The 14,698-nt window shown below is 35.9% G+C and overlaps 1 protein-coding gene across 4 annotated transcripts in view; it reads right to left on the bottom strand.

Moving 5' to 3' along the window:
- Positions 1–5,065: 5,065 nt before the first annotated feature.
- The window catches only part of LOC138738552 (sodium/myo-inositol cotransporter-like), a 34,069-nt gene continuing 24,436 nt past the window's right edge, over positions 5,066–14,698 (bottom strand). The window contains exons 5-8 of one of the 4 annotated variants that reach the window (XR_011341595.1): positions 14,666–14,693; positions 11,404–12,077; positions 10,826–10,906; positions 5,066–6,830 (exon numbers count right to left, since the gene is read on the bottom strand). The gene's annotated coding sequence lies outside the window, so the exon portion shown is untranslated. Of the gene's footprint in view, positions 6,831–10,825; positions 12,078–14,665; positions 14,694–14,698 lie in introns of all 4 variants that reach the window. The other 3 variants (XR_011341593.1, XR_011341594.1, XR_011341596.1) reach the window with 3 other exon arrangements.

Here is a 14,698-nt window from a genome sequence, read left to right on the forward strand (position 1 = left end):
GTTTGATTCTGACCTAACTAAAATCCCACAATCTATTTTCCAAAAACATATTGATACATAATAAAGTCATCTGTCACAAGCTAAACTTGAAGGTTAGAAGAGCAATAAATGGTTTGACTGAAGTACAAGTCAAGATAGGAGGGAAGAAATTCCTTGTGGGATAATAGAGAACAAGGAACATTGTTGAAATTTAAGTCAGATTTTTTTTTGTCATGGGAGCTCTTCATCAAAGTGCAGCCAGAAGCATTCTTTGAATATTTTCAGTTAATGTTAGCTAGATTTTTAATAACTCACAAATGATTAAAAGCTACAGGAATGCATTGTTGAATTTATCAGATCAGCCAGGATCTTTTTAAATGACAGAGCAGGCTTGTGGGGTCAGTATACTTGTTCCTAGATACTATGTTATGTAACATTAGCCAGGCACCACTGTAACAGACTGAAAGGAATTTGTCAAATGTGTTTAAGTTTTCTAAATCTATATATAGAGGTACCAACCAGAAAGAACACAATACTGAATCTCCTTTTAGGGAACAAAACAGGACTAGTGACAGAAGAATGTGTCGGGAAACATTTTGGGTCCAGAGATCATATCATTAGTTTCAGTTTCAAGTTAATTATGGAGAAGGATTGGTCTGGGTCTTGGGTTGAGATTCTAAATTGGAAAAAGGTTAATTTTGAGGAAATGAGAAAGGATCTAGAATGTGTAGATTGGGATAAGTTGTTTTCACACAAGGATGTGTGAGGTAAGTGGAGGACCTTCCAAAATGAAATTTTTTTTCCACACAAGGATGTGTGAGGTAAGTGGAGGACCTTCCAAAATGAATTTTTTTTTTCACACAAGGATGTGTGAGGTAAGTGGAGGACCTTCCAAAATGAATTTTTTTTTTCCACACAAGGATGTGTGAGGTAAGTGGAGGTCCTTCCAAAATGAAATGTTTTTTTCACACAAGGATGTGTGAGGTAAGTGGAGGACCTTCCAAAATGAAATTTTGAGAGTACACAGTTTGAATGTACCTGTCAGGAATAAAGTCAAGGTTAGCAGGCACAGGGAATTTTGGTTTTCGAGGGTTATTGGGAATCTGGTTTGGAAGAAGAGGTGTATAGCAGGTTTAGGCAACATAGAGCAAATGATATAGTTGAGGAGTATTATCCACAGGCATTTGTGGGAAGGAAAGCAAGAAGTGAGGTCATGGAACCTGTACAGATTAAAAAGGAGGAAGTGCTTGCTGTCTTAAAGCAAATAAGAGTGGATAAATCCCCAGGGCCTGACAAGATATTCCCTTGGACCTTGAGGGAGGCTAGTGTCAAAATTGCAGGGGCTCTGGCAGAAAGATTTAAAACATCCTAAGCCACGGGTGTGGTGCTGGAGGATCGGAGGGGAGCTCATGTTACTTAAAAAAAAAATGCTCTGGTGAGCCTAATGTCAGTCATAGTTAAGTTATTGGAAGGTATTCTCAGAGACTGTATATACAATTATTTGGATAACTAGAAATTGATTTGGGATAGTCAACATGGCTTTGTGCATGGTGGGTAGAGTTTAACCAATCTTAAGAGTTTTGCAGTTACAAGGAAAGTTGATGAAAGGCTGTGGATGTTGACCACATGGACCTTTGACGAGGCCCCAGATGGGACGTAGTCAAGAAGGTTCAGACACTTGTATTCATGGTGAAGTAGTGAACTGGATTTGACAATGGCTGGACAGGAGAAGCCACAGAGTCATGGTGGATGATTGTTTCTCAGACTGGAGGCCTGTGACTTGTGTTGTACCTCAGGAATTGGCGTTGGGACCATTGTCATCTATATCAATGATCTGGATGGTAATCAATGTGGTAAATTAGATCAGCAAGTAAGATTGGAGGTTTTGTGGACAACGAAGAACATTTTCAAATCTTGCAGAGGGATCTGGACCAGCATGAAAAATTAGCGAAAAATGGCAGATGGAATTTAATGCAGATAAGTGTGATGTGTTGGATTTTGAAAGGACATTCAGTGAATGGTAGGGCATTGAGGAGTGCAGGGGAACAGAAGGAACTGGGAATACATACATAATTCCCTGAAAGTGGAATCACAGGTGGATAGGGGTATAAAGAGAGCTTCTGGTATATTGGCCTTCATAAATCAAAGCATTGAGTATTGTTAGGTTAAAAACATCATGAGCTGGGAATGTAGAGGGAGTCACCCAGTGCTGGGCCGTAACAAGATGCAGTTGTGACCTTGTACTCTCAAGATAAGAGTGGGGATGACAAATTGATGTGCAGGAGGCTAGCAGAGAGGAACAGCAACAGTTTATTCATTGGACAATGTCATGGTATGATAATTTACTAAGTACGTATCCTAAGGTATATAAAAAACACCACTTGCTGATAACGGCAGAATGCGCCTTCTCCAACTAACACTGTTAGTTGCAAGTGTTACAATCCGGCAATAAAGAACAAAGAACTTTGATTTCGACTCAGTCTGGTGTTTGACTCACTCATTCATGAACAAAGCAGACCTAACAGTATAGGAGCTGGAATGTTATGGTAAAGTCATTGGTGAGGCCAAATTTGAAGTATTTTGTGCAGGAAAGCTATCTATTAGAAAGAATGCAGAGATTTACTAGGATGTTGCCCAGACTTCAGGAACTGAGTTACAGGGAAAGATTAAACAGGTTAGGACTTTATTCCTTGGAGCATAGAAGAATGAGGGGTACAGGTGCCTGGAATCGTCAGGACCGGACACCTGCCATTGTTCGGAAAATTCCGGATTTTGGAATCATTTTAAAATGGCAATCCCTTCAAACAAACGTGTTATTTCAAAATCACGCAAAAAAACGCAGGGGGGGGAACAGAGTGTTAAATGGATTGAGATAAATAAAGACCATAATATCACTAGCATGTTTTTTATTTTGAAGTAAAAGCAGATTACAGCTCCAACATTGTCAGAATGAACTCCTTTTAAAGACTTCTTCCAGTATTGGCTGTTTAATTAATAGGTTTCTGTTTAAGCAGTTTCTCATTAATTGAACAGCCATAATCTCATGCTCACTGATAAATGAATGTTGTTCCATCTCATCAATTAATTGATCTCACATTTTAACCATATTATCAATGAACATTTTTTCACCTGTGCACACAATGGCTTTGACCTCATCACTACTCTCGTGCTTATTGGGTATGTAACATTCTTTTAGCAATTTTTCGCTGTCAGCTGCCTCTAACGTGTTTACATTTTCTGCTGTAACATTTTTGGCGTAGGCATGAGGTCTAGTGATCATCCTCCTCTCATTACTGACATGAAAGCCTTCACCTGTATGCTAATTTTCATCGAACATTGTTGATGGCCAAATTCTATGCCAAGCATGTTTTAATGTGCTTCAGTTACATTTCTCCATGGTTTAACAAGTGCATAATCTTCAGAAACTTTCTCACCAGATTAAGATATTTTATACCATGGTGCTCCTTAAATTTGTGCATCCAACCATATGAATAGACAACACTCACCCTCAAGGTTCAGCTCTTCGTGGAATTTTCAAGCTTGTTTCATTGTAGCAGATAAGTCAGAGACGTGCGTTCATTGCTTCGTTGTCGTAGCCACTCATTAAGTACTCTGTCAATATCTACATTTTTTCCCTGTGCAAAGTTTTCCTTTCATTTATCAGTCTGTGGTCATCACTTTCATTGTAAAACTTCAACTGTTCTTTGTTTCCTCAAATCAAATATGGTGGATGATCCCACAGCCTGAATCATCCTTTAGACCACGCACAGGTCTGCCGTTAACAAGCTTTTGCAATAATGCCACCTTCTGCACAATCGATAATGAAAGACTCTTCCTTTTCTGGACCTCACTGCTACCCATCTGCAGCTCTTTGCCATGTGCATAGGGTTCAGAGGATTGACCGGCACGCCAGGTGGCGATGCCGATCAACAGGGAAGGGCTCTTATAAAGTGATAATTGCACTAATTAGCGATAGCACGTTCTATGAAAGGTCACTTTGGTGAGGAAACTGCAAAGTATCAACGCGGAACACGATGGGATACACGGGAGCGAGGATTGTGTCAGGCCATATTTGACACCAAACTCCATTTTTGATAAGCAGATGTCATCTCCAAAGAGTGCTAGTTTTTGGAGGTTGACGGTTTTCAGAATTCTGAATAAAAGGTTAGGCACCTGCCATTAAAAATTATGAGGGGAATTGAGAGTAAATGTAGATAGGCTTTTTCCACAAAGATACAAACCAGAGGACCTGGGTTTAGTGGGAACATGAAGGGGAACTTCTTCACACAGAGATCAGTGGGAGGTGGGGATAGTAGGCTCAATTTTTACATTTAAGAATTTGTTCAGGTACATGGATGAGAGGGATGTGGAGGGCCATGGACTGGGTGCAGGTTAGTGGGACGAGGAAAAAAGAATGCTGGGCACAGACTCGAAGCAGCACTAAAGGGGCCTGTTTTTGTGCAGTAGTATTCTATGGTTCATCTCATCCTTCACCTCCCTCCCAATTTTAATATTTTACCGATATTTCTTCTTGCTCATGCTATGGACAATTTTTTAGGTAAATACTGTCAAATTAATTCCAAAACTTTTGGAATCCAAGTTTTCCCATCATACTCCAATTACTCAAGAATTAATAGATCATAGTCAATGTTACAAAAAGAGATTCTTCCACTCAGATTTCTGAATGGACACAGCCTCACTTTTTTCCCTTTTCTTTTGCACTAATTATTTTTTTAGAAAATGTAGAGATGTCATTTTTCCACTTTAATACACAATAATACTACAGCAAAACAACAAATTTCATGACCATAAACCTGATTGCGATCAGTTGTAGTTTTCCCCACTACGTCAAAACCAGAGGGAGTGGCAGCAATTGATACTACATATCATTTATTTCTTTTGCTCATTTCTCAATGGATATTGAAATCATTAAGCAGCTTTCACGATGATTAAATTCTGCACAATAATTGATGGAAATACTACAAACTCCCTAGAGCTAGTTTTAACAGAAACCAGAGATTATATAGGCTATATAAGGGTGCTTGTAAACTTCTCAAAAATAACTGGTAAAAATTCTTCAAAATACTTCAATTAATAACTTGAATTTTATTAGTTTATAGTTCAGCAACACAAAATACTTTTAAGAATAACATTGAAACAGCAAGAAATTTTAAAATAGCAGTAATTTTATGTTTACAATGTCTTCAGGTTCACATTTATATGTAAACTGCACAAGTATGAACATTCATCTTAAATTCTGTTCCATCCACATGTCATGTGCAATTTTACAATACATATTTTAGCTTTAAAAAAATAACGTCTGGATGTACTTTCTCTGGAGGCTCCCATTCTTGATCATGTGAAGCAATTACTTAGGAAAATCTTACATTCTCTCTCTCCCTCACACACACACACACATATATATATATTTACACACACACACTCTCTGAAACTCATGCGCGCGCACACACACACACATCCAAGTTAAAAATTATTTCACTTACTCAAATTCTTGGCCATAATGTTGCTGTACCTACAATCTTTAATTTGTACTTTGACCTTCAAACAAGATTTTCCTATTAAATTAACCTTTAAAATTAGTCAGCCAAGGAACTGACAATTTTTAGAATTTTCCAGTGAAGATTGGGAATATTCAATTTTTTTTTTTTTAAATCAGCATTTCCTCTAGAGTTTAAAACTACAACAAAATTTGGAATGTTTTGCTATCTAATCTTAATGTCTTGTTTTTGTCAAAAATCAGAGTGGATACCAGTTTCAGAATAGTTTTAAAAAATGTCCTTTGCAAGTTGTTAAAGCTGAGTTAACAACAGAAAACTGTTTGTAGAAGGTTTGACCCAGTGAATATTTAAAGATTCAAGCTTTTAACACTAATTTCCCAGTTGAGAAGTTATAGCATTATTAATAGTATCCCCCTCCTCCAAATTGTTCAACCACTTCCATATTAGAATACATTACAATAATAATCAAACCTATTATTGCTTAATCAAGAAGTGGTCAGAATTGAGGTAATACATGGGTGGACACGTGTACATGCATGTGGAAAAAAGTCCAGAAGTGGAAAATGTGACACTTTTGTTGCCATTCACTAATTTAATATGTTTAAATATAATTTTGAAAATAGTTTTAAAAGTATAGAAATGGTTGTAGTGCTTAGGCAACATTGAAATTGATCTTCCTTGTCCTTCACCACAAAATCTTATACTGGCAAGGAATTACTTCAAAAAGGTATCATGCAGGAGACTTAATACATAAAGAGGTAATTCAATGCTGTGGTATGAAGAGTTCTAAGTTTAGGTGATGTGCAAGGTATATCAATTTCAGACATTTCTACCATTATAAAACTATTGAGTATCCAAAATTATGTCTAAATAATATACGTTATTTCCTGGCAGCAGGAGTTTGAATTGCAACTGCAATGTAGCCTTCTGGCTAATACAAAAGGTGGAATATAATAGTCAACCCGAAAATAGTACATCCAGGCTATAGATTGTGATTTATACTGTTTACTATAGACAAAATGGAATAAATGTATTATCTTTAATTTACAGGGTATTGTATTATCTGTAGAGATAAATCAACAGAAGGGAACTCAATGCACCTGCTAAACACCAGACATATTTAGACATAATTTTGAGTCATGTATCATGTAAAATTTCATGGCCACTAGACTGGGGTAAGGAGAATTAACTACCTTAGATGGGCTTTTCAAATTGTTTTATAAACCATATTCACTTTATTCCATTCAATTCCTTGATGTCAGAGATGCTTCAAATGGGAACCTTCAGACTGTACACATTCTCTTTTTAAAAGATGGATCTTGACAAATGATTCTGAAATTTAAAAGACACAGAAGGTCAAGAAAATGAAAAATGACAATACATTATGCATCTTTCAGATCCGTCTCTGTGCTTAATCTATTCTCTTAAATATAGAAGTACAGACGTGGGCTTATTGCTTTTGTCAACAGTAGCACATACCAGAAACAACTTCCTACTTCACATGAGTCAAGCAATAAAACATTAATATATTTTTAAAAGAATCAATTAGTGTAAGCACACTGACAACAATTATTGTAATTGAGACGGCACCCTGATTCAAGAACTCAAGTGGCAACTGAGTAAGTTTCATAACAGAATTCATATGAACATTTTCTCAAATGCATTGACCAATTTGAAACGGAATCAAAAAATACTGTCTTCACAGAATAGGATACAGAAAAGTGTTACAAAATACATCAACTGGTACATATATTTTGTACAATACACATGAAATTGAGATACACAACATACTATTTTCCTAAGACAAATTTCTAGAAAACCCCTTTAACAATAGAAATAACATTTCATTAAAATAATTTTTTTTTACAGTAATCAGCTTGAATAAACACACCATGTTGCAATTACAGAATATTGGTTCCACTTTAAGGGCCCAACTTTTCTTGGACAATCATATTTCACTGCATATATGCAGATCTTTAATTCCCCTTTGATGTCCAGAGTCATGTTGTATTAGTATTACAGAAGGAAAGTTGAATCAAATCACCCAAAACTTCCAAATTCCTTGTAACTTTTGGTGGAGGGGGTGAGTAAATGTCTGGAATGTTCTCATCAGTTAATGTTCTCATCAGATAACACCGATGACTTCCCAAGCAAGGCAGGTATATGGTAATGCAGCAAATTACTACATAGAGCAAATGAGTTAAACTAACAGCTAGTCTGTATTTATGGTGACAATGGGGAAATATGTGAATAATGCCAGAAGAATGGCCACCTGAATAAGTAGCTGTGATATCAACATATCCTCACAGTATAAAGGCAGCTCTCATTATTAAATTGAATTGCTGCAAAGAAAGGACCCACAACACCTTGTCATAAGTCAGGAAGGCACTGCAGCAATGGTACTTCCTATGATGGATGAGGAGGGCAAGGCTACAGACATTCTACATTGACAACATTCTAGAGGAGGGTAATTGAGTATGTCCTGATCTGCTGTATCATTGTGTGATTATGGTATGTGCAAAACATTGGACTGGAAGTCAATGCAGAGGATCATTAAAACAGCTGAGAATATCACTTGGGGCTTCCTTTCCTATATTGACTACACTCACTGGGAGAATTACTTCAAGAGATCTCAAAGAATAAAAAAGGACTCCTACCATCAGGTAGGAGGACACAGGATCATTAAAATTAGGAACGGCAGGCTGGCAAATAGCTTTTTCAAACATGTCGTGAAACTGATGAATGGTAACACTGGTTCTTATGAATGAAGCCGAGCAAATATTTCAGAATATTTACATATTTTAATATTTATGTGTAATTATTGTGGTGTGTGAAAATATATTGTGTGTTTTTGTATGCACCATGATCCAGAGAAACGCTGCCTCATCTGGTTGTACACATACAATCAAATGATAATAAACTTGAAGATAATGTCCAATTTTTTTTGGTTTCTCAGCGAAGAATGTCACCAACTGAGCCAAAATGAAAATCTCAAGAAGTTTGAATGGCTTTATTCTTGAGGAGTGGAACTAGGATCTCTTATTTGCAAAGAGGAAATTTGGATTGAGGTGGGGTGAGAAAAAGTGTTAAACAATTCAAGGCCATAATTAAAATTCACTTTCTCCAGTTTTTAAAAAAAGTCTTTACAATATATAACACAATTGAGGGAGTTGAAGCAGATGAGGCAGCTTATGAGAAAGCCTCATGAAAACTTCCTCCACGATAGCAGTCATGATTCTGGTTCTTAAAAATTCCAAGTTTGGTCAATAGTTTTACAACATGAACTTTTCTAATGAGCACAAAGAGAAAAACTGGGCCCCTAAAGTAGTGAACAAATACATTAATAAAGCAGAAAACAAAGAAAAAAACCATCTGTCCATTCTTCCCACTGGCCACAAACAATCTTCAGTCAAGTATATCCTGCTTACAATTCATCTCCTTAAGTATTGACTGGAGACCTCAGTCCTACCAAAATTCTGGAAGCTGAACCCTAATTAGTTGTTCATTTTTTTTTTTAAAAAAATGGTCTGAATGTACGTGGAACTGTAAATATTTCAGAATACTAGATTAATGTGATTTTTTTTGTTTATTTAACCATAAGATCCCCATTTTTGGTCCAACTGTTCAAGCAGGTTGTTTAAAAATCATATTATCTGAACCTGTTGCACACATTGATTGATCGTACTGATGTTTTCCGAGGTGTTAATCATTGGACTCAGATCAAAAACTTGAAACTCATTTACTGTCCAAAGAGCAGAGCAAAGGGTAGATAGATCGCTACTAGTACCTATATGCAATCAGTTACAAGGGATGTTGATAACAGCTAATCAACAAGCCTTGTCATATAAAGCAGTCAGGTTAAGCCAGCAAATGACCAAAATAAAACAGAAAATTTAAAGATAATATTTCCCAATAATGTCAAGTCTTAAATCCCAAGTTCTTGTTCTCAGGATCTGAAAGACTTAGATGAAGTCCAAAGTTTCTCCTCCAATTTCAATTAAATTATTCCTCCATTAAACAACCAGCAACTCATTGACAAATTCTTTCCAATACATCAATACCCACTTCAAAATTTACAGGAACAGCACAGAATATTACATGCAGAGTTTTTATAGCTTACCAATAAGATGTGAAGTTTTTTTGTCATTACCAAATACTTTCAAAATGTATCCTCATTGTTAACAGCTTCATATTCCCTGGATATTTATAATGAACAATTGCATCAAAAATTTTCCCCATGATTAAGTCGTGCCCTCTCCCATGTTTTGGAATAGTGTAAATACCATTAAAATCACAACATTCTGCAGAATTCTAAAACTTGCTGCTCTCATGAAAAGAGCCATATTCATTTATGAATATCACTGATTCAACCCCTCCATGCAGATTTATCATCCTTATAAACCTCAAAAGATCAATTTATCAATACCTTGGACATCTTATTCAAGACCCCATTTTCTATTTTATTGCTCATCTCTGCTCATTAACTACACTCTCATGCTAAGAATTTCCCATGCTACATAATTCAGATTTGGACACAATAGAATGAATTTCCAATATTGATTTTAAAAGTACTATTTTCCATCATTCCTTTAACTCACTATGCGTACCTAACTTTTGCTCCTCAACTTTATTAACTTTCAGTATTTTAAAATGATTCTTTCTGCCAGTTTTCTTTCTCCTGGGATACACACTCAGCTCTTTTAGACAATGATATAGTCCTTAGGTTAGCCAAATATCAAACATTTTGAACATTTCTACAAATGTTTCACTAATTTTGCATTTTAATCAACGTTTTCTTGTACCTTAATTTCCCTGCTGAATTCCTCCCTCCCTGTTGCTTCCAAAGGAATGAATTCCAAACTGAGGTATGGTTCTGCAACTCAGGTGTACCATTATTCTATCTCATCCAAGTGACTGTTATTCAAGGGTCAATCTTTTCAGTGGATCTTAGCACACCACTTCTCCAAGATGTCACAGCCAATTTCTGACCATTCTCACTCAACCTATATTTTTGCAATTCCGATAATTTTTAAGATAATAAACACTATACCACTATACTATTTTTAACCTTGGCCATTTAGGACAGTTAAAGTGTCCCAACAATTGCTCCAGCCACAAATATCTAGAGAGTAGGTGAAGGACTGAACAGAACTTAAACATGATACAGCAATAAGAACAATTCACCCTTTCACTCATTCACCATATCATCCCCCCTCCCACCAACCAGACAATCAAATACAAGACATATACATGCATCAACCCACCCAAGCATTCAGGCTGCAAGTCGCGATTGACAGATCTGCCAAAGAAATTGGAGAATGTCTGACCTTTGTGTTTATTGTTGTTCCTTTTGTGCACCAACGCACCATATATAGTCTGCTTCTAAATCAGCTCTGGATAATGCAAACCTGTAGAATATACGCAAGAACTGATCCCCACATACTGTAAACTGAAGCATATCTGTTAACATTATGTCCAATTGATAAAAACCAAACCAGCTCAGTTTCAATAGGAAGCACCTGTAATTGCCACTCTAAAGAACCAACTGTCATTCTTTTCTGCTAACTCGCTTGATTTATTACTGAATTCTCAATATTTGTTGCACAGCAACATACATGTCACATAACCAATTCTGAAAGTTAAAGGCTTTTATAGTTTTTTAAATTAAAATCCACAAAATGCAATTCCAGTAACTGATTTGGTTCCACATATCTGTCTTCCACATGCAAGTATTTAATAGTATTAAAGTAAATAAGCATAGTAAACTAACATTAAAAAGCAATAAATGTCCAATCTGAAATTTATCATTTTCTTAAAACATAAGCAGACTTGAAATTAAATTTGGTATCACTTTATCTATTAAGAGTCAAGAGAACCTCTATATCAAATAAACTACATTACCTACCTCCATAGAGGCAGCACAAAACGAAAGCAGCAATTTTTCACAGGAAAGTGTAGCCATAAGGCAAATGGTCCAATGAATGTACTGTTGTTCATTAATCAGATGTCAGAGTGAGCGAATAAAGGAGAAATAACAGCTAAATGGCTATTCATGTTTTTTTCGGTAATAGAATGCTAGTTTCGCAACAATCCTAAAAAGAACTAGCTAGATGCAAAGTGGATGAATTACAACATGTATAAAAATAGCAAGTTGCAGATGAAATTACAAATACATTCTCATAAAATGGGCATTAAATAGGTTAATGGCAGAGCTTCTGAGCTTCCAATTGTGAGAGAAGAGTTGTTTAGTTTAGAGAATAGTTCAGGGACTGATACTAGTCTATGCTGGGTTGACAACGAGATGAAATGTTTAAACACGTGCAAAATGCTGGGTTAGTGGCAGCAACTGTCAGTTCCTAAAATATGCAGGACTTGTTTTTCCGAGGAACTCCTGGTTCCATGCAACTTTTCAATATATATACAGATATATAGAATGAATTTCCATAATGGAAATTGTGTTTAGTTGTTTTTCAGAGAGTTAGGATTGAGTTGTTTTTTTTGGACTTAAAAAATTTAATGAGTAGCTTGGATTTCAAAGCACTTCCTGGTATGGCTTCAGAGTCTCCACATATATTTGCCCTGAAAGTAAAAGAGATACCATTGTACTATGAACAATTGTCAAAACAATTTTGAAGGGAACAATAAAAGTGCTCAGCCAATCAACATCACTCTGGCCTCGATAAGTTCAAGTACCAAAGACACTCCAAACCAGTTAAAGCCAGGTGACTGAACAGTGTCTGTCAACAGAGTACATACCAATCACTAATTGTATACCCAAATTACTAATACAAGCCATTGCTCAAAAAGCAAAATAGCATGTGAACAATAGATTCTCACTGAGACAAGGCAATGCCTGTATTAGCAACACCTAATTAAAACAGGAATTCCTTGGCCTAAGCTTCACCTCCTCATCAATCTAGAATTAAATGAATGCAAAATCATCGAGCCTTTATGCAGTTTTAATTCAAATAGAGGATATGGGGATTTTTTTTGTTGGCCCCCATCTCAATAGAATGATGGAATATAGCTCAGATTAATATGGCTATTTTTCAGACGAAAGCTCTGATGGGTTAGGTAGAATCAGTAAAATTTACAATAAAGTGCAACCTTGCAGATTCACGTTGAACTTTGCCTCAAAAGGTTTAACTGGTTGTGGAATGCCAAAAAATGCAGTTCATGCAATAATCTCCAGAACTTGACAAGTATGGCTTCTTTGTGCTCTTTCCCTCCCCCCACCCCACTCAATAAAAGATCTCCAAGTGTATCTACAAAATAGTCTCTTACCCTTAAACTCTACAAATCACAGCAGAAACACCATTACTTATTTCATTGCGCAAGCAGCATGAAAGCCAGGACACACATCTTTCGATCCTCAAAGTTAAAATTAGTAATAATCTTCTGTATTTACAGAAAACTGAGAGGTCTACAGAGATGAAGATTATGCTCCAATCTTTTGTTTGGGACATGATAAACTTTGAACTCCAAGAGGAGAGCACACAAATCTGCAAAGCAGTCTTAGTTACAGATCAAGTTTGACCCTAAAATCCCTAATAAAAATGTAAAGCTAAAAGCTGACATGGCGTATAATAGGAGATTGACGTTTTGACAAATTAAGCATATTTTCAAAAAAAGCTGGATGAAGGGTGGGCTTGCGTGTATTGTCATCTGTTAAACCCAGACCTTCCAACTAGTCCTCATTTTTGAATGGCTAATTAAATTTAGTGTAGATAAGTTCTCAGTGGCTTACTGATACCTTGTAGAACTTGCTGTAACAAACTGTTGGTGTTGGGTGTTCATTGAATTATGTTCCCCTAAGATTATAGAAATCCTTTGTACAAATCAAATGAAATTCTGGATTTCAGAAATAATCTTGATTTTGTACCAGATCAAATGCATTTTTTGCCTTTATGCCAACAAAGCAATACTCAATTCAATTTTTAGGCAAAAGATTTATTAATTTTTGATGATAAACATTTGTGTTGTCTCTCTTTATATCTTTAATGAATCAAGAATTTTTATGTTAATGATTATTACAATACAAAATAATCTTATTGAAATTATTTTGGATTAATTCATGCAGAAGCACTGAGCCAATGTATTGACTGCACAGATTGAACTCAGCACCAGCTAGCAGCAATGTACAGAATACTACAATAGCTTCACTCACTTCAACATGAAGAAATTTTGAGCTTAAAAGACTAACATTAAATGTGGTACTAAAATTGAAATAGATAGAAATTGGTTCATACTTTTACTTGCCCTGAATTTCCTAAAATTCACCAAATTCTTCTGAGCCAAACCTTCCTACTTATTTGATGGTACCTTGCCAGTTTGTTACAGCAAGGTTACAGTGTATGCAGGATTCCAACAGAATATGTGAAGGATTATTACAAATCAAATTGTCTGCATCGCCCATTCACAAAACAGATTGGAAGGTCTGCAAGTGTAGATTGGAATCCAGCAATAACCAGCAAAACAGAGCAATGCAATCTATTATTTTTTTAAATTTTCTTTCAGCCAGATGTTTTGAGCAAGAAGCACCAATATAAAAAGAAAATCTCCGAGCATAGGAACAACTGTAACAAAGGAATTTAATTAATCTGACACAAACTTTACTCTTTTACAATTCTGCTACAACCAATCTCTCATTGGGCACTTATTCATGTGAGAAACAACCTATGTGAAATACCACACACTACTTCTTAACTTTGAGCAGGGCAGAAGAATGCCATTGATGCAACTTCAATTATAAAATATTTTAATTTCCTAATAAATTAGTTTTCAAGAAAAAATCAAAAATTCATGGGAAATATGTTCCCATGCTCGTTATAAGATTCTGTTTCATAAATATCAGAGGAGGTGCTCTGCCTTACCTGAGACCAATGCATTCAATCTCCTTCTGGTGAGAAGGACTCCATCTCTGATAGTCATGCTTCAAGTTGAAGTGCATTCAGCAAGATAAGCCCAACAGGCTAAGAATTGCTTATAAATTATTATTTTAGATCATTACTGCCACACTTATACCACTTTAAAAAAAAATTCATTGTCCTCAAATCCTTGAGTTTGATTTACCCAACAAGGAATTTAGGATCAAGATGACTGAAGCACTCAGAGAAAGTTGACATTACAATTTTAACAATGAGCACAACTTGCATGCAAGTACACACCTGGATCATGTCAATACTGGAATAGAACCTGTA

Source organism: Narcine bancroftii, chromosome 7 (assembly GCF_036971445.1).
Source record: "Narcine bancroftii isolate sNarBan1 chromosome 7, sNarBan1.hap1, whole genome shotgun sequence".
NCBI lineage: Eukaryota > Metazoa > Chordata > Chondrichthyes > Torpediniformes > Narcinidae > Narcine > Narcine bancroftii.